The sequence below is a fragment of the Equus caballus genome, chromosome 3, assembly GCF_041296265.1.
Source record: "Equus caballus isolate H_3958 breed thoroughbred chromosome 3, TB-T2T, whole genome shotgun sequence".
NCBI classification, from domain to species: Eukaryota; Metazoa; Chordata; class Mammalia; order Perissodactyla; family Equidae; genus Equus; species Equus caballus.
In genome coordinates this window covers 306,462-327,734 of record NC_091686.1, presented here as the reverse complement: position 1 = coordinate 327,734, position 21,273 = coordinate 306,462, and the positions used below count along the sequence as shown (strand labels likewise).

At 37.8% G+C, this 21,273-nt stretch overlaps 1 protein-coding gene and 1 long non-coding RNA gene across 2 annotated transcripts in view; one reads left to right on the top strand and one right to left on the bottom strand.

Annotated features, from left to right (window-relative positions):
* C3H16orf87 (chromosome 3 C16orf87 homolog) overlaps window positions 1–21,273 on the top strand; it is an 84,885-nt gene that overhangs the window by 17,527 nt on the left and 46,085 nt on the right. The window contains exon 2 of the mRNA XM_070262889.1: window positions 11,681–11,777. The gene's annotated coding sequence lies outside the window, so the exon portion shown is untranslated. The remainder of the gene's footprint in view (window positions 1–11,680; window positions 11,778–21,273) is intronic.
* On the bottom strand, window positions 1,594–5,957 carry LOC106782945 (uncharacterized). The gene is made up of 3 exons (XR_001380360.3): window positions 5,703–5,957; window positions 2,899–2,967; window positions 1,594–2,513 (listed from the first exon to the last, which is right to left on the bottom strand). It is a non-coding gene; the product is annotated as an uncharacterized lncRNA (long non-coding RNA).

Genomic DNA, 21,273 nt, shown 5'->3' with positions numbered 1-21,273 from the left:
ATTAGTTATGTTCTGACATAATTTGACTTGAGTAATTATAAATCTCTTTGGAAGAAATAACTTCAGTATTTAAAACATTTTTAGGGGCTGGCCCCGTGGCCGAGTGGTTAAGTTGGCGCACTCCGCTGCGGGTGGCCCAGTGTTTCATTGGTTCGAATCCTGGGTGCGGACATGGCACTGCTCATCAAACCACGCTGAGGTAGCGTCCCACATGCCACAACTAGAAGGACCCACAACGAAGAATATACAACTGTGTACCGAGGGGCTTTGGGGAGAAAAAGGAAAAAAAAAATCTTTAAAACAACTTTAGTAAAATCTACATAAAATAAAGTTTACCATTTTCACCATTTTTAAGTATACAGTTCCATGGCATTAAGTATATTCACAGTGTTGTACAACCATCACCACCGTTCGTTTCCAGAACTTTTCTTGTTATCCCAAGCTGAAACTCTGCACCCCTTAAACAACAACTTCCCATTCCCCACTCCTCCCAACTCCTGGTAACCTCTCTCCTACTTTCTGTCTATGAATTTGCCTATTCTAGGTAACTCATGTAAGTGGAATCATACAACATTTGTTCTTCCTGGTATTTTTTTGTGTATTTGTTGTTTTAATTATTATCTTAGGTATTTTTTTTCTGTTTTTCTAATAGAGCTATTTTGTTTTCTATTTGATGAATGTTTTGACACCGAGCATGATTTTATGAATTTTATACCTTCTAACAGTGATTTTTGCTTCTCTGTGTAATAAAGGATTGGAATGAATTGTTTATAGCGTGGTTACTTTTTTAGCTCCTTTTACTCTAGGAAACAAAATAAGACAAGGACTTTTTTCTTAGGTTTGTTTACAGTATTGCTTGGAAAAATGTAAAAACAATTTATGTTCAAGGAGTCAATTGATGTAGTTGCCCCTACAAACAATATTATCAGTAAATAATATTTTGGATTTTTTTTCTTTTTAAAATCCTGGAAATGCAACATTAGAGCAATTCATTAATAGTCTTCAACACAGAGTACACGTTGTATTGTCCTTAACTCTTGGATTAATAGTATCCAACTTGTCCAACCCATTTTACAGTTGTTTTTACAGGGAGCTCTTTTTATAAATGGATTTGGTGGAGGTAGTAGTAGTTTGTTGTTATCATGGTGATAATTAGCTCAGTTGCAGGAATGTTACGTTAAACCTTTTCATTACATAATGGACATCAGCCTGTTAATTGAATGTGAGTGTGTACTGTTTCTCATTTAACAGTTTTTGATAGTTCTGAATGTGGGCATAGATGATTTTCTTGGGCATATGTTTAGTCTTAAATAAGTGAATTAATACTTTTGAACTTGATTTGAACAAAGATGTAAAATGAAAAAATGATAAACATGCCTATCTCTGGCATATATATCTTTTTAAAAAATTAATGTTTTTAGTTGTGATTTGAAGAACCAAATGATATACTTAATAAAATGTGGACTTGGACACACCTGAAGTGCAGGTGTGTTTTGGAAATCAGTTATTAAAGTTTTTCTCTTAAATACAAGCTAGAGTTCTGCTTTTTCAGTATTTTTACTGTTGACTTAAACAAATAAAACAAACTGGTTATTTTACCAGCAAAATGGGTTTATTTGGGAATAGCAGATGAATTGCAATTTGAGACAAGCAAGTTACAGCAAAAGCCATAGGCAAACAAAAGAGAGGAACATTACTTTATAGAGCAAAAGAGAAAGTTGGGTGGGGCTGTTTGGACAAAACTCCATTGGTGGAAAGCAAGTTCAGGGTGGGATGGTTTCTCATTGGCTTGTTTGCTGGGCAAGGAGGAAATCTTCCTTCCTTCTGCTGGGGACCCAAACCTGCGAACCCTGGGCTGCCAAAGCAGAGCTCGCAAACTTCACCACTATGCCACTGGGCTGGTTCCCACATTCTCCCTTTTGATCAAGACCTTTCTTTGAAAGCATTGCTGATCAAGAGTCAGGTTTTCCTGATTCAGTGGCTTTTGTTCCTTGGTGCCAAGAAGAGAGCCTTCCTGGATGTTGTGTCTCATGTCAGAGGGAAAGTTCACAGATTAGAAACCTATTGAGGTAATATTTGAGTAATAAGGAGGGGTAGGAGGGAGAACTCAGGCCCTTCCCGTCTAAAGTCTATGTTTTATCAAGGTCATAAGTGTTGGAGATCATTTTGCAGTGTCGAATCAGCATCACGTTATTGGATATATTGTTTTTATAAAAGGTTTGGGAGGCAACAAGTACAAAACTTAAAAATAATTATACAAAACAGAATCAAAAGTAACATGACAGGGACCGGCCTGGGGGGGTAGCAGTTAAGTTCGTGTGCTCCACTTCGGTGGCCTGGGGTTTGCAGGTTTGGATCCTGGGTGTGGACATACGTACTGCTTATTAAGCCATGCTGTGGCAGGCGTCCCACATAAAAGTAGAGGAAGATTGGCACAGATGTTAGTTCAGGGCCAGTCTTCCTCAACAAAAAGAGGAGGATTGGCAGTAGATGTTAGCTCAGGGCTAATTTTCCTAAAAAAACAAAGAAAAAGAAAATAAGTAGCATGACAATTCCAAATTGTACGATGGTTCTAAAGTAGGATCCTAGGCCTGAAAGTAGCCAACTGAACAAATCAAGGGACCATGGAGAGCCAGGTGAGACTTGTTGCAACCAGTATGCTTGCTCCATGATTGTATGCAATTGAGTTTCTATTTCCCCAGAGGAGTTTGTCCATGTGCTATAGGTGGTGGCCACTATTGCACACCTTCCTGCTCGGCAAGTAGGTAATTGAGAGCTAAGACTACATTAGCTAGTGAGTTAAGTAATCATTGGGCTGCTACTGTTTTTGGCTTTAGAATTGGCTAGCTCTCTCAATATTAGGGAGAAGTTTCTAATCATGTTGTCACTGGCACTTACTTCATCCCAGGGGAAAAAGCCTCTTCTTCTGGAGGCAAATCCGGAGTCTTGTATGCTTCCTGGACGTTCCTGCTTAAGGTAACCATGAGGATTTAGTAAAGTGGATCAATGGGAGGCTTCTGTTAGTTAGGAAGAGAAAATAGAACAGTGAACACAGGAAGAGAACAAACTTGTAGAATTAACTGAGAGCATTGGGAAGATACAGTGGGGGAATAAACATGAAGTAATAGCTCTTCACAACTCTTCACAAAAATAGCAAAACTCTGAAGATGTATTAAGACAGTATTGTTATCTCAAAAGAACTGTTTGGAACCAAATAGGTTGCCCACTAATACAGCTTATGAGGTCGCAAATTCAGAAACCATGAATTTGGGTAAGAACCCAGAGTCAGTTAATAGTCCAGAGGAAAGAGAGACTTCTGCGAATTCTGAACTTTCTAACTCTTTAGAAAAAGCAAGTGAAAAGATTAATTTGTCGTAGGATTATGATGAGGCTGTTTCCAAAAGGCCATAATTAAAAGAGGTTTTGGGGGCCAGCCAAGTGGTTAAGTTCGCGCACTCTGCTTCAGTGGCCTAGGGCTTCACTGGTTTGGATCCTCGGTGCGAACATGGCACCACTCATAAGGCCATGCTGAGGCGGTGACCCACATAGCACAACCAGATGGATCTATAACTGGAATATGCAGCTATGTACTGGGGGGCTTTGGGGCGAAGAAATGAAAAAAAAAAAAAGATTGGCGACAGTTGTTAGCTGAGGTGCCAATCTTTAAAAAAAAAAAAGGTTTCCCTTATGAGCCTTAAAAATAAAATAGCTAGTTATTTTATCAGCAAAATGAGTTTATTCGGGAAAAACCAAAGAATTCCAATTTGGAAACACATTCTATGGCAAAAGCCATAGGCAAGTCCAACAATCAAAGGAGAGGAACATTTTTTGATAGGGAAAAAGGAGGAAATTGGGAGGGGTTGTTTTAAATGAAAGTCCACTGGAGAAAAGCAAGAGCTCAAGGTGGTGATGGTTTCTCATTGGCTGAATTGCTAGGGTAGTCAATTTCTATTCGGGATGCAATGCACATTTTTTTCTGTTGGGGTCTGTAATTGACTGTCTTTCCTGTAATTGACCTTGAGTGGTACTGTGCGAAAACTCCCCTTTCTGGCCTCCCAACTCCATTTATTTTGTTTTTTATATTTTTAAAGATTGGCACCTGAGCTAATATCTGTTGCCAATCTTCTTTTTTTCTTCTTCTCCCCAAAGCCCCCCAGTACATAGTTGTATATTATAGTTGTAGGTCCTTCTGGTTCTGCTTTATGGGATGCCACCTCAGCATGGCCTGATATGCGGTGCCACGTCCACGCCCAGGATCCAAACCTGTGAAACCCTGGGCCACTGAAGTGGGGCATGTGGAACTTTAACCACTTGGTCACAGAGCTGGGCCCAGAGATGCTCTTTATTTCCTTATTTAGGTGAGGAAGATTGACCCTGAGCTAACATCTGTTTCCAGTCGTCCTCCTTTTGCTTGAGGGAGATTGTCCCTGAGTTAACATCTGTGCCAATCTTCCTCTATTTTGTCTGTGGGATGCTGCCTCAGCATGGTTTGATGAGCAGTGTGTAGGCCCACGCCCAGGATCCGAACCCGTGAACCCTGGGGCGTCTCAGCAGAGCACACAAATTTAACCACTACTCTGCTGGGCTGGCCAAGGAGGCTATTTTTTAAACACACATATCGTAATTATTGTACCTAAAAATTCTTATTCCATTTTCATCTATCTAAATAATTTGTTCCCAACAATTATGTTCGGATTATTCACAAAAACTTCATGAGACGTTAGACAAAGTTGGCTGTCATCTCAAGTGATTTTTTTTTTTGCTCACAAATTTTGCTGCAAAGATAACATGAACTTATTTGACTAATAAACTGAGGTAGAAGAAAAATATTATATTTAATGCTGACAACTCTAAAGACCTACCTGTTTCAATTAAACCAACAAACTTAAACTAGCTTTAATTCTGATATTTTCTCAGATCATGTGAACCTGAAAAGCACTTGGGTGAGGTTCTGTTATATTACTGAAATATATTTTTTTAGGAATGCTTTATATAAGCATGTGATTTTCCTTAAGGCAATTAAATAGAACTCTTTTACAAATTAATTTTGGCAATACCATTCAGAGGTAGAAAAATATCACATATCTGTTACATACATACACAGACATACATAGCATACAGATAGACACAGAAATTTTAAAATTTTAGCCATATCTCAAGTACAAAACTCATATAAACTTTCTGGCAGAGTTAGGTTACCTGTTCAGGTGACCAGTTTTTTTTAATTGAAGGTTTTTTATTTGTATGCTAGAAGGATCCTTTTAGAGCTGTTTTTGAAGTCATTTTGTCTTTTAGAAACTTTAGCATCTAAATTACTTTTGGTTAAGTCGGTCCACTTAGTTATAAATGCACATCAGAATGGACTGCAATCTTTAAACATAAAACTGGATGGGGTCCCTGAGGAGGAGGAGTGCCCTCAAAGCATTTAGATGCCTGGGATCCCATTTCTCTGAGGTTTTTCTCCAGGGCAAAAGAAAAATTTCTAAACAGCCTGATTCTGATGGAATCATGCCAAATGCTAGCACACTTCTAATAGGCCTAATTACACCAAACAAGTACTCCTAGAAAGGACAAAGGCTTTAAACAGAAAGGATGAAGCTTTTATACAGAAAGGATGAAGGCTTTATAAAACAGATCTTGAATAAAGCTAGATAGCTCAAAATGCAAAGAGAGAAGAGATTGAATCTAGGAGAAAACTTAACCTCATACTCCAGGGTCGGCAAGAAAGCAGTGACCTCAGTGGGCTCTGGGTACCAGCACCCGTTTGCCCACCAGCCTTGGAGTTGTTGGGGGTCTTCTCTGGATCTCACTGCTGACACCATGTAATGTTAACCTAAACAAACAAAACAACCAGTTATTTTCCCAGCAAAATAGGTTTATATGGGAATAGCAGAGGAGTTGCAATTCAGGACAAGCAAGTCCTGTCCTGAAAAGTCACAGGCAAGTCAGCAAACAGCGGAGAAAACGGAGGAAGTTGGGAGGGGTTGTTTTGAATGAAAACCCGTAGGTGGAAAGCAAGAGTTCGGAGTGGTGACAGTTTCTGATTGGCTGAGTTGCTGGGCAAGGAGGAAATCTTCTTCCTGCTGGGGTAGTGATTGATGATTCTTCCTGTTGGGGTCTGTAATTGATGTTGAGTAGTAATGTGTGAGAGCTCTCCCTTCTGGCCTCCTGACCTCATTTTAAATGAGGTTTTCTTTATTCTGTTTCACATTACTGAAGTAAAAGAACTGTACCAGAATTTTAGTTAGCTTAATTAGTTTAATTAATAAAGTGCTTATGTTCGAGAATATAAGGCATCTTGAAATTACATGAATATAAAGCACTATAACTAGGCTTTATTAAAGAAAAACAGTAAGAGAATGGGCTGTTTTACATATGGAATTACAGTTTTTTGTCTGTACTTATTCTTGCTGGTACTGTTTTGTTGAAAATCATTTCTGGTTTTTGGTGAATAATTTTTGATTTAAGGATCATCATTAGTGAAACTATTTGGTGGCAGTATCTCTTCAAAAGTTTTTCTTGCAAGGGATTTAACTGTTAAAGTATGATGAAATGTCTAAATAAGATCACAGTGGATTGTATCATATCAATGTCCTGGTCATGATATTATACTGTAATTTTGCAAAGTGTTACTATTGGAGGAAAGGCCAAAATGTGTAGGGATCTCTGTAGTATTTTTTTTTTCAGGAAGATTAGCCCTGAGCTAACATCTACTGCCAGTCCTTCTCTCTTGTTTTCTTTTTTGTTGAGGAAGATTGGCCCTGAGCTAACATCCGTGCCCATCTTCCTGTATTTTATATGTGGGACGCCTGCCAGATCAAGGCTTGACAAGTGGTACATAGGTCTGCACCCGGGATCCAAAGCAGCAAACCCTGGGCCACCAAAGCAAAACTTGTGAACCTAACCGCTGCACCACCAGGCTGGCCCCTCTCTGTAGTATTTCTTATAATTGCATGTGACTCTACAATTTCCTTAAATAAAAAGTAAACAAAACAAATAAAAGGCAAAAAAAAAAAAAAAAAGTAACAGACTTCTGTTTTTGGCCAAGGTGGAGTAATAGAGACCAGATTTATTCTCCCACCTGAAACAGCTATGAAAAAACAGATGAAACATTTGAAACAATGGTTTTGAAGACACTGGACATCAGGCAATGAAGGATAGTTACCCTGAGAATTGAGAAACAAATTAGATGAGCCCTATGGTTCTCCCAAGAGAATTCTTGGCTATGGCTTAGGGAAAGGACGCTCAGGAGTAGCATGGCAGGCTCTCTGAGTTGAGGAGATGGAGCCAAGGAAACAAAAAGCTGAAACAGGTCCACAATTTAACCCAAATAGAAACCCAAAATTTCCAGTTAGATTTTGTGCAACGAAAAGATAAAAGGGCTCTGATTGCCTTTTGTGCCTTGACAACATAGATTCTGAGTTAACTTTAACATCTGCTGAAGTGTACCAATTGACAAACCTGCATGGCCTTAATTGATACTGGGCCTCCAATTACAGTTGTATCTGGGAGCTCACTAAATTTAAACAAGGTACACCTATACTTTCAGAGAAATTACCAAATGTAAAATAGAGAACAGATAGGTGTGTCTCACCTTAACCATCAGAACTATTCCTTTGCCTAAATTCCCCATAGACATAGTGTCTCTTAGCCTAAAATATCCCATAGTGGGCATGGATGCCCTGACCCATTAAGTAATACATTAAAATTAAGTCTCTGGCACTTACCATCAGCTTTACCAAATGGGACCCCACAGACTTCCTGGTCCCCCCAGTTAAAATAGTTAACATGGCACAGTGTAAAGGGAAACAAGGCCTTCATGAATTGAAACCTCTGATACAAGAATTATTTAGAGAAGGAATTATCCTCACTGCTTCTCCATTTAATTAGCCCAATTTTACCTGATTTTTAAACTTGGAAAGAATGAATGGTGCCATGCATTCCATTACCACAACGTTAATGCTGTCCTACCCTTTAAGGCCTCTGTACCCAATATAATGGAAATTACTGACTCAGTCCAATCAATATCTCATAAATGCTTTGCATAGATTTAACTAACATGTTCTGGTTAGTGCCGTTTGAAGACTCTCTCAGCCATACCTTGCCATCATCTTCAAGGGAATATAATACACCTTTACCTAGCTACCCATGGGGTACCTCAACAGCCCTGCCGTCGCACCCAGTCTTTACAGTCAGGATCTTAAAGCACAAACCTCATATAATTGCCATAATGGCTTGTTTAAACAAGTTCACGTTCAGTTAAGTGAAACAGCACATTTCAGTCATCAGTTAACATTGGGAGAGTGAATTATAATAAAGTGCCTGACTCCCGTTTTTGATGTTTGATTGCTGACAGCTTTGAAGCCTCAGCATGTCTTTCCCCTCCTGTCCCACATCTGGGCAAGTTGATAAGAAAGGCCAGTACTCCCTCCTTTAGTGACAGCAGAAAGTTCAAATTGTGTAAGCCATAGCCACTCACATGCAGGAACCCTCAGCCCAGCCCCTCCTCCTAACCACAATAAAAACAGAGCCAATCTTCTTTACCTGCTCTCTCAAGCCATTTTGGACCTGCCTGGGAGCCTGCCTTGTACTCCCAAAAAGCCTCTTTATGAAAGGCTTTTCATACCCTCCTGGTGCATGGATGGTATCATCAGTGTCAACATCTGAACCAAATTTTAGATAGGAGGTCCATCTGTCTCTGCAGGGTGACCAGAGTAGTAGAGAAAGGGTATTTTTCTCAACAGGTGCTGCTAGAACAAGTGGATATGCCTATGCCAAAAAACCACAACTTTTTCTCTAATTTTTCTAACTGTGGTAGGATACACATGACAAAATTTATCATCTTAACCATTGTTTTTTTTAAAGATTGGCACCTGAGTTAACAACTCTTGCCAATCTCTTTTTTCTTTTTCTTCTTCTCCCCAAACACCCCTAGTACATAGTTGTATATTCTAGCTGTATGTCCTTCTAGCTCTGCTATGTGGGACCCCGCCTCAGCATGGCTTGATGAGCGGTGCCATGTCCACGCCCAGGATCCGAACCAGCAAAACTCTGGGCCGTTGAAGTAGAGCACACGAACTGAACCACTCAGCCATGGGGCTGGCCCCCATCTTAACCGTTTTTAAGTGTGCAGTTCAGTGGTATTAAGTACATTCGTATTGTGCAACCATCACCGCCATCCATCTCCAGAACTCTTCGTCTTGCAAAATTGAAACTGTATTCCTATTAAACAATAATGTCCATTCTCCTTCCCCCCAGCCTCTGGCAACTACCCGTCTATTTTGTGTCTCTATGAATTTGACTACTCTAGGTACCTCTTAGAAGTGGAATCATCTGGTATTTGTCTTTTGTAAGTGGCTTATTTCACTTTGCATAGTGTCCTCAAGGTTCATGTTGTGTAGCTTGTTTTGGAAAAATCTGAGGACTGGTGTTCTTTAAAGATTTAAAAAATTTTTTTATTTTTCCTTTTTTCTCCCAAAGCCCCTCGGGTACATAGTTGTGTATTTTTAGTTGTGGGTCCTTCTAGTTGTGGCATGTGGGATGCTGCCTCAGCATGGCTTGATGAGTGGTGCCATGTCCGCGCCCAGGATTCGAACTGGTGAAACCCTGGGCCGCCGAAGCAGAGTGTGCGAACTTAACCACTCGGCCGCGGGCCGGCCCCTAGGACTGGTGTTCTTTAAATGTTTAGTAGAACTCACTAGGAAGCCATCAGGTCCAGGGTTTTTCTTTGTTGGGAGATTTTTGATTCCTGATTCAGTTTCCTTACTAGTTGTAGTCTCTTATATTGTCTATTTGTTCATGATTCAGTCTTGGTAGGTTTTGTGCTTCTAGGAATTTGTCCATTTCATCTAGGTTATCCAATTTGTTGGTATACAGTTGTTCACAGTACTCTCTTATAATCCTTTTTTTCCCCCCTGCTTTATCTCCCCCAAATCCCCCCAGTATATAGTTGTATATTCTAGTTGGGACTGCCTCTAGTTGTGGCATGTGGGACGCTGCCTCAACGTGGCCTGACGAGCAGTGCCATGTCCATGCCCAGGATCCGAACCAGCGAAACCCTGGGCCGCCACAGCAGGGCGCGCAAACTTAACCACTTGGCCATGGGGCCGGCCCTCTCATAATCCTTTTTATGTCTGTAGAATTAGTAGTAATACCCCCCACTTTCATTTCTGACTTGGTAATTTAAGTCTCCTCTCTTTTTTTAGTCAATCTAGCTAAAGGTTTGCCAATTTTGTTCATCTTTTTGAAGAAACCAACTTTGATTTCATTGATTTTCTTTATTTTTCTGTTCTCTATTTTGTTTATCTCTGTTCTAATCATTATTATTTCCTTATTTTTCTTAGCTTTGGGTTTAGTTTATTCTTCTTTTTCTAGTTTCTTAAGTTGTAAAGTTATTGATTTGAGATGTTTCTTCTTTTTTTTAATGTGTTTACAGCTATAAATTTTCCCCTTAGCATTGCTTTCACTGTGTCTCATGAGTTTTGGTATGGTATATTTTCATTTTCATTCATCTCTAAGTATTTTCTAATTTTCCTTGTGATTTCTTTTTTGATCCATTGGTTATTTAAGAGTATGTTGTTTATTTTATACAAATTTATGAATTTTCTATCTGTTGTTGATTTTTAACTTTATCCTGTTATGGTTGGAGAAGATACTTTGAATGATAACTGTCTTTAAAAATGAACTTTGAATCTTGCCTTGTGCCATATACAAATAATATTTCAAGGTGGATCATAGACTAAATGAAAAACTTAAAACTATGAAACGTCTAGAAAATAGTAAAAAATCTTTGTGAACTTAAGTTAGGCAAATGTTTGTGAACTTAAGTTACTTAAGTTTCTGAACTTAAATGCTTGTCAAAGAATCTTTGTGAACTTAAGTTAGGCAAATTACAACACCAAAAGTATGACCCGTAAAAGAAAAAAATGATAAATTGGACTTCATCAAAATGAAAACTTCTACTCTGAAAGTCATCGTTAAGAGAATGGAAAGAAGATACAAACTGAGATTAAAATCTTTGCAAAGCATATATCTGATAAAGGACTGGTATCAAAAATTTTTAAAGGACTCTCAAAACTCAATAAGAAAACAACGCAATTTAAAAATGGGCAAAAATTTGAGTAGACATTTTACCAAAGTACACATATGGCAATTAAGCACATGAAAAGATGCTCAACATCATTAGTCATTAGGGATATGCATATTACCACAGTGAGATCCCACTGCCCTATTAGAATGGCTAAAATTAAAATGACACAACATACCAAGTGTTGGTGAGGATGTGGAGGAACTGGAATTCTCATACAGTGCTGGTGTGATTGTAAAATGGTACAGCCACTTTGGAAAATAGTTTGGTAGTTTTCTTAAAAAGTTAAACATACCTACCATTCCTACCATATCTACATTTTAGGAAATAATTTTTGTGCTTCACTTCTTCCCCTGGCCCTCATGTTAGCATTATTAACCATGTATTGTATGCATGGAACTGTAAAGGACTGGGAGAATGGGAAGGATATGATTCCTATCTCAAATAATTTTTATGAGGAGGTGGAGTTTAAATATATATGTGATTTCTGCCTTCAAGTAACTTATTGTGTGGGTTGACGAGATCACATAAACACTTGAAAAGTTTAATAAATAGTAAAATAGTAATATATGTTTTCCTTTTTGTCTTCTCTAGGTTCCTGTTGCATGTAAATCTTGTCCCTGTGGTTATGTATTTATTAATAGGAAACTTCTAAAAATAAAACACTCAGAGAAATCATCACCTTTTACAGGTAATTGTGAGAGTTTACCACCTTTCCATCTTTTATAGTTTGTATCATATAAATTTAAAATTAATGTTTATGAGTTAAGAAATTCTTTTGCTGGTGAAGTTATAATATTAAAATCTGTTGAAGTGCATCTTTGGCTTTTATTAGATACGATATGTCAGTTTTTGACATTGATTTGTTCTTTATCCAACTTAAATGTTAACTCCTTTACGATAACTTTGTAACAAATTTTAAGAAATTTTGATTTGAAAATGTTAACTGGAAGAAAGGGAACCTTGATTTAGTATTAATATAATCTTTTAAAGTACCAGTTACTTTGTTCAATTCACTGATTTAGACTATCTAAAACATTGCTGATTTTAATTTTGCTTGGGTTTGTAGTTTTCTCTTTAGTTGACAAATCTAGATTTATTCAGTAAGTGTATTCATAAAAGGTGGGGTTTTGTTACTACTATTTTTTCCTATGATAAGATCAGACATTCTAACAGTAGTGAACCAAAAATGGGAGCAGATTTATTACAAACATTTATTGAGTGCCTTCCAGGTATTGTACATCTAGGGTATACAGCAATAAATCTGCTACCAAGACAGCTTTAGTGCTGTCATAGTGCAGGAAGATACATACACAGGAATATATGTATGGAATATATAGGAAAAATATCAGCTAGTAATAAGTACTGAGCAGGAAATTAAAATAGGGTGCTGTCCTAGAGGTTGACTGGAAGGCTGCTTTTGATGGAGTGGTCGGGGAATGTATCTCTGAGGAGGTAATTTTAGCTAAGATCTGAATAGATAAAGGGGCTAGACATACGAAAACTAGGGAAATCGAATTCTAGGTAGAGGGGAAAGCAAAGATGAAAGTTGCAAGGCAGAACTTATTCTAGGAATGCAAGGTTGGTACAATATAAGGAAATCTGTTAATAATATATATCATGTTAATAAATATAAGGAAAAAATTATGAAGTTCTCTCTCTAGATGCTGAGAAACCCTTTGGCAAAATTCATTACCCATTCATGATAAAGGCAATCAAGAAAATAGGAATTGAGGAATACTTTTTAACTTGATAAAGTGTTCTAGTGTTAAAGCTTGTACCTTATTTAAACGGGGAGACACTACAGGTTTTTCCATTAAGATCAGGAACAAGGCAAGCATACCCACTGTTTCCACTACTGTTCAGCATTGTGGTAGAGGTAAATTAGCTAAGTCAATTAGATAAGAAAAATCAATAAGAGGCTTAAGAACGGGTAACAAAGAAGCAAAACGGTGTGTGTCTGCGGATCAGAGTATGCCTGGACCCCAGAGAATCAGTAACAAAACTAACTAAAACAGAAAGAGTTAAGTGAAGGAGGAGGATTTAGAATTAACCTACAAAATGTAAACAGAACATAGCGTTAGAGAAAAGCCCATTTATAATAGCAACATACAAGATTAAATACTTAAGAATAAATTTAATAAGAAAGGTGCAAAACCTATTCAAGGAAAATTTAAAACATTCCTGAAAGACCTTAAAGAAGATTTAAACAAATGGTAAAACATCGCTTGTTCTTGAATAGTTTGACTCAACATCGTAAAGATGTCAGTTGTCCCTAATTTATAAAATCAATGCAATCCTATAAAAATCCTTGCAAGTTGTTTTATCGTTACGCAAACTGATTTTAAAGTTCATATGGAAAAACAAACATGCAAAATAGCTAGGAAAATTGTCAATTGACTTTAAGTAAGGGTCCAAAGGAAATTAAATGGGAAAGTGTAATCTTTTCAAAAAATGGTGTTGGGACACATGCTGGCTGTCTGTGTGCAAAAAATGAAGTTGGGCCCCTATCTCACACCTTACACAAAAATTAATTCAAAAAGGATCATAAACCTAAATGTAAGAGCTATTAAAACTATAAAACTTGTAGAGGAAAACGTAGCAGTAAACCTTTGTGACCTCGGGTTAGGCAGTATTTTCTGAAATATGACACCAAAAGTACAAGTGAGGGGGCTGGCCTCGTGGCCGAGTGGTTAAGTTTGTGTGTTCTGCTTTGGCTTCGCCCGTTCGGATCCTGGGCGTGGATCTAATACCACTCATTAAGCCATGCTGAGGCAGCATCCCGTAAAGCAGAGCCAGAAGTGCCTACAACTAGAATATACAACTATGTAGTGGGGTACTTTGGGGAGAAGGAGAAAAAAAAGATTGGTAATGGATGTTAGCTCAGGTGCCAATCTTAAAAAAAAAAAGTACAGATGACAAAAGAAAAAATAAATTGGACTGTATTAAAATTTAAAACTTTTTTTGCTGCACATGATATCAAGAAAGTGTAAAGACAACTCACAGAATGGGGAAAACTATTTGCAAATCACATATCTGCTAAGGGACTTGTATCCAGAATATATAAAGCACTCTTACACCTCAATAATAAAAAGAAAAATAATTCAATTTTAAAAAATGGGCAAAGGATTTGAGTAGAATTTGTGCAAAGATATACAAATGCTCAATAAGTACATGAAAAGATGTTCAATATTATCAGTCATTAGAGAAATGCAAATCAAAATTACAAGATAGTACTTCATACCTACTAAGATGGCAATAATAAGAAAGACAGAAAATAAGTATTGGTGAAGAAGTGGAAAAATTGAAACCCTCATATGCTGCTGATAGGAATGTAAAATGCTGCAGCCACTTTGAAAGTAATCTGCCAGTTCCTCAAATGGTTAAATATAGAGTCACAATACGACCCAGCAATTCCACTCGTAGATATATACCCAAGAGAATTGAAAACATAAGTTGACACACAGACTTGTGCGTGAATGTTATTAGCAGCATTATTCATAATAGCTAAAAAAGTGGAAACAGTCCTGATGTCCATAAACTGATGACAAACAAAAGTGGTATATCCATATAAAGGAATATTGATAAAAAGAAAGGAAGTACTGATATATGCTACAACATGAATGACTCTTGAAAATGTGTTAGGTGAAAGAAGCCAGTCATAAAAGATCACACACTGTATGATTCCAGTTATAGGAAATGTCCAAATAGGCACTTTTATAGACAGAAAATAGATTGATGATTTAGAGCTGGGAAAGGGATAGGAGGAGAATGGGGAATAACTGTTAATGGGTAATTTCTTTGAGAGGGGCAAAAATGTTCTAAAATTAGATTCACAACCCTGTGGATATACTATAAAGCCTCTATAATTAAAACATTGTGGCATTGGCATAGACAAATAGACCAGTGGAAGAAAATAAAAAGTGCAAAATTAGACCCAAATTCATATGGAAAGTTTGTATATGACAAAGGTATATTTCAAATCACCGGGGTAAAGATGGACCTTTTTTCTTTTTTTTTTTTTATTGTTGTAGAGTATACTTAACATAATATTTATCATTTTAACCATTTGTAAGTGTACAATTCAGTGGCATGAAATACACTCACAATGCTGTGTCCCCATCGGTACTATTTTATACCTAAAACTTTTTCACCATCCCCACATAAACTCTGTACCCATTGAACAATCTTTCCCTTCCCCTCCCTCTGTCCCCCAGTCCTGTGCAATCTCTATTTTCCTTTCTGTCTGTATCCTTTTTATGGCTGATTAATTTCCATTTTATGTATGTACCACATTTTGCTTATCCATTCATCTGTTGATGGACACTTGGATTGTATTACCTGTGGTGATTAACTTTGGTGATTGTGAATAATGCTGCCGTGAACATTAGTGTACAAGTATCTGTTTGAATCCCTGGTTTCAGTGCTTTGGATATATAGTAGTCCCTCCTTATTTGAGGTTTTGCTTTCCGTGATTTCAGTTACCCGCAGTGAATTGCAGTCTGAAAATATTAAATGGAAAATTCCATAGATAAACAGTTCATAAGTTTTAAGTTGTGCACTGTTCTGAGTAGCATGATGAAATCTCACGCCATTCCACTCCATCCCACCTGGGAGATGAATCATCCCTTTGTCCAGCATATCCACACTGTATGTGCTACCCACCCATACTCAGTCACTTAGTAGCTGTCTTAGTTATCTGCAGTGCTTGTGTTCAAGTAACCCTTATTTAACTTAATAATGGCCCCTGGATCTATGAATATGACTAGTCTAGGTACCTTATATAAATGGAACCATACAGTATTTGCCTTTTTGTGATTGGTTTATTTCACTTAGCATAATGTCTTCAAGGTTCATCCATGTTGTAGCCTGTGTCAGAATTTCCTTTTTAAGGCTGCATAATATTCCATTTTAGGTATTTACCACATTTTGTTTATCCATTAATTGACTGATAGATACTCGAACTGCTTCTCCCTTTTGGCTGTTGTGAATGACGCTTCTGTGGACATGAGTGTACCAACATCTCTTCGAGACTCTGCTTTCAGTTCTTGTGGATATATTCTCAGAAGTGGAATTACCAGGTCATCTGGTAATTCTATTTTCAATATTTTGAGGAACTACCATACTGTTTTCCGTAGTGGCTGTGCTGTTTTACCTTCCCACCAACAGTGCCCAAGCGTTCTAATTTCTCTGTATCTTTGGCAACACTTGTTATTTCCTGTTGTCTTGTTGTTCTTAGTAGCCATCCTAAAGGGTGTGAGGCGATACCTCATTGTGGTTTTGATTTGCGTTTCCCTAATGATTAGTGATGTTGGGCACCTTTTCATATGCTTGTTGGCCACATGTATATTTTTGTTAGAGAAATGTTTATTCAAGTCCTTTGCCCATTTTTTAATCAGGTTATTTCTTGTTTTTGTTGTTGAGTTGTAGGGGTTCTTTATATATTCTGGATATTAACCCCTTATCAGATATATGATTTGCATATATTTTCTTTCATTCTCTAGGTTGCCTTTTCACTGTGTTGATTGTATCTTTTTTTTTCTTTTGAGGAAGACTAGCCTGAGCTAACATCTACTGCCAATCCTCCTCTTTTTGCTGAGGAAGACTGGCCCTGAGCTAACATCCATGCCCATCTTCTTCTACTTTATTGTGGGATGCCTGCCACAGCATGGCTTTTTGCCAAGCGGTGCCATGTCCGCACCCGGGATCCGAACCAGTGAACCCTGGGCCGCTGAAGCCGAATGCACAAACCTAACCTCTGCACCAGGGGGCCGGCCCCTGTTGATTGTATCTTTTGCACAGAAATTTTAAATTTTGATGTAGTCCAGTTTACCTATTTTTACTTTTGTGGTTCTGCACTTTTGGTGTCATACCCATTAAATTGTTGCCAAATCCAATATGAAGATTTTCCCCCATGTTTTTCTCTAAGAATTTTATACTTTTAGTTTTTTTTTTTTTAAGAGTTTATTTTTTTCCTTTTTCTCCCCAAAGCCCGCTGGTACATACTTGTATATTCTTAGTTGTGGATCCTTCTAGTTGTGGCATGTGGGAACCCCCCCTCAGCGTGACTTGAGCAGTGCCATGTCCGCTCCCAGGATTCGAACCGACGAAACACTGGGCCGCCTGCAGCGGAGCACGCGAACTTAACCACTCAGCCACGGGGCGGCCCCTATACTTTTAGTTTTTAACCTTTAGGTTTCTGATCCATTTTGAGTTAATTTTTGTCTATGGTGTGGGTTAGGTTTTAACTTCATTCTTTGGCATGTGGATATACAGTTTTCCCAGTACCATTGTTGAAAAACTATTTCCTATTGAATGATGTTGACACCCGTGTTGAAAATCAGTTGACCATATGTATGAGGGTTCATTTCTGGGCTTTCTGTTTCATTGGTCTTTATGTTTGTCCTTATGCCTGTACCATATTGTTTTAATTACTCCAGCTTTGTAGTTAATTTCAAAGTTGGGAAGTGTGAGTCCTCCAACTTTATTCTTCTTTTTCAAGATTATTTTGGTTATTCAGGGCCCCTTGCAATTCCATATGAAAATGAGCATCTGCTTTTCCATTTCTATGAAAACTCATGTTGGAATTTTGATAGGGATTGTGTTGAATCTATAGATACGTTGGGTAATATTGACATCTTAACAATGTTAAGTCTTCCTATGCATGAACACAGTTGTCTTTTCATTTATTTAAATCTTCAATTTCTTTCAGCAATATTTTCAGCATACAAGACTTTTACCTTCTTGGTTAGAGTTATTCCTAAGTATGTATTGTTTTTGATGCTATTATAACTAGAATGGCTTTCTTAATTTTCTGTTCAGATTATTCATTGCTGGTATGTAAAAACAAAACTGATTTTTGCTCTTGTCCCCTATAACTTCACTGAACTTGTTTATTAGCTCTAGTAGTTTTCTTGTAGATTCTTTGGGATTATTATTATTCATAGAATCATGTCATCTATGAATAGAAATAGTTTTCCCTCTTCCTTTACAATTTGGATGCCTTTTATTTATTTTTCTTGTCTAAAGCTCTGGCTAGAACTTCCAGTACAATGTTGAGTAGCAGTGGTGAAAGTGGGCATCTTTGTTCCTGATCTTCGGGGAAAAGTTTTCAGGTGTTCATCATTGAACATGATGTTAGCCGTGGGTAAAGATGGAACTTTTGATAATAGTGCAGGACAAATGGGTAGCCATTTGGAAAATGATCTATTTTTATCATGGAATGAATGATCTACTTTAGCATATTGATCTGAAACCTCTCTCCCCTATTTGTTTTCCGTTTAGGAACAACGGGGTAATTGCTTTCAGTATACTAGGGAGTAAAATAAAGCTACTCACTTTCCTAATATTTATCTTATAGTTACAATATAAAATTTTGATGACAGTATAATATGGTTTAGGTCGGATTTTTTTCTGCTTTTGTAATAGAAGATTAATTATTGACTTATTTGAAATAGCTTAATTTAGAATTTAAGTGAGGGAAAAAATAAATAGAAACCTTTTCCTTTTCCACTTTACCATCTTGGAAGCAGAGGGGAGGAAAAAGGCAGAAAAAGTTGCTGTGGAGTAGTATATACTAATAAGGGGCTGGAATTAAAGCTGCTGAAAAAGAAATCTTCCCTCTTTCTACTCTCCCCTGGGCTGCAAGGGCCCTAGGGCATCTTTGATGTGCGCATGAAGGAGCCTTCCCTCCCCTCTTGCTTCCCTCTTGGAAACCTCCCACAGTCCCGGATCTGTCTTTTGGGGAGGGAGGGACCTTTTATCTTTCCCCGTTCTACCTCCTCTGAGGGGGGCTCCACCTCTCTGCCCTCCGTCATATGGCTGAGTGGGTCTCTCAGACGTCTTTTGTGTTGTGTGGATGTCCTCTGTTGGAGTATGAATGTCTTTTTTTTTTTTTAGTTTTTCTTTTTTTTTGAGTTATTGATAGGTTACAATCTTGTGAAATTTCAATTGTACATTAATGTTTGTCAATCATGTTGTAGGTGCACCACTTCACCCTTTGTGCCCACCCCCCACCCCACCTTTCCCCTGGTATCCACTAAACTGTTCTTGGTCCATAGTTTTAAATTCCTCATATGAGTGGAGTCATACACAGATTGTCCTTCTCTTGCTGGCTTATTTCACTTAACATAATTCTCTCAAGGTCCATCCATGTTATTGCAAATGGAATGATTTTGTTCTGTTTTGCAGCTGAGTAGTATTCCATTGTATATATGTACCACATCTTCTTTATCCATTCGTCTGTTGATGGGCACTTAGGTTGCTTCCACGTCTTGGCTATTGTAAACAGTGCTACAGTAAACATTGGGGTGCACAGGACTTTTGGGATTGCTGACTTCAGGCTCTTTGGATAAACACCCAGTAGTGGGATGGCTGGATCGTATGGTAGTTCTATTTTTAGTTTTTTGAGGAATCTCCATACTGTTTTCCATAGTGGCTGCACCAGTTTGCATTCCCACCAGCAGTGTATGAGGGTTCCTTTTTCTCCGCAACCTCTCCAACATTTGTTGCTATTAGTTTTAGATATTTTTGTCATTCTAACAGGTGTAAGGTGATATCTTAGTGTAGTTTTGATTTGCATTTCCCTGATGATCAGCAATGATGAGCATCTTTTCATGTGCCTATTGGCCATCAGTATATCTTCTTTGGAGAAATGTCTGTTCATGTCTCCAGCCCATTTTTTGATTGGGTTGTTAAATTTTTTGTGGTTGAGTTGCGAGAGTTCTTTATATATTAAGGATATTAAGCCTTTGTCAGATATATGACTTGCAAATATTTTTCCCCAGTTAGTGGGTTGTTTTTTTGTTTCAATCCTGTTTTCATTTGCCTTGAAGAAGCTCTTAAATCTGATGAAGTCCCATTTGTTTATTCTTTCTATTGTTTCCCTTCTCTGAGAAGGCATGGTGTCCGAAAAGATCCTTTTAATACTGATGTCAAAGAGTGTACTGCTTACGTTTTCTTCCTGAAGCCTTATGGTTTCAGGTCTCACCTTTAGGTCTTTAATCCATTTTGAGTTTATTTTGGTGAAAAAAGAATGGTCAATTTTCATTCTTTTACATGTGGCTTTCCAGTTTTCCCAGCACCATTTGTTGAAAAGACTTTCTTTTCTCCATTGTATGCCCTCAGCTCCTTTGTCAAAGATAAGCTGTCCGTAGATGTGTGGTTTTATTTCTAGGCTTTCAATTTTGTTCCATTGATCTGTGCACCTGTTTTTGTACCAGTACCATGCTGTTTTGATTACTGTAGCTTTGTAGTATGTTTTGAAGTCAGGGATTGTGATGCCTCTAGCTTTGTTCTTTTTTCTCAGGATTGCTTTAGCAATTTTGGGTCTTTTGTTGCCCCATATGAATTTTAGGATTCTTTGTTCTAATTCTGTAAAGAATGTCATTGGGATTCTGATTGGGATGGCGTTGAATCTGTAGATTGCTTTAGGTAGAATGGACATTTTAACTATGTTTATTCTTCCAATCCATGTACATGGAATGTCTTTCCATCTCCTTAGGTCGTCATCCAATTCTCTCAGAAAGGCCTTGTAATTTTCATTATATAGGTCCTTCACTTCCTTAGTTAAATTTACCCCAAGGTATTTTATTCTTTTTGTTGCAATTGTGAATGGTATTGTATTCTTGAGTTCTTTTTCTGTTGCTTCATTACTGGAGTATAGAAATGCTACTGATTTATGCAAATTGATTTTATACCCTGCAACTTTGCTGTAGTTGTTGATTACTTCTAACAGTTTTCCAATGGATTCTTTGGGGTTTTCTATATATAAGATCATGTCATCTGCAAACAGCGACAGTTTCACTTCTTCCCTCCCTATTTGGATTCCTTTTATTCCTTTTTCTTGCCTGATTGCTCTGGCCAGGACCTCCAGTACTATGTTAACTAAGAGTGGTGATAGAGGGCATCCTTGTCTTGTTCCTGTTTTCAGGGGGATGGGGTTCAGTTTTTGCCCATTGAGTATGATGTTGGCTATGGGTTTGTCGTATATGGCCTTTATTATGTTGAGGTAGTTTCCTTCTATGCCCATTTTGTTCAGAGTTTTTATCATAAATGGCTGTTGGATCTTGTCAAATGCCTTCTCTGCATCTATGGAGATGATCATGTGGTTTTTATTCCTCAGTTTGTTCATGTGGTGGATCACGTTGATTGATTTGCAGATGTTGAACCATCCCTGTGTCCCTGGT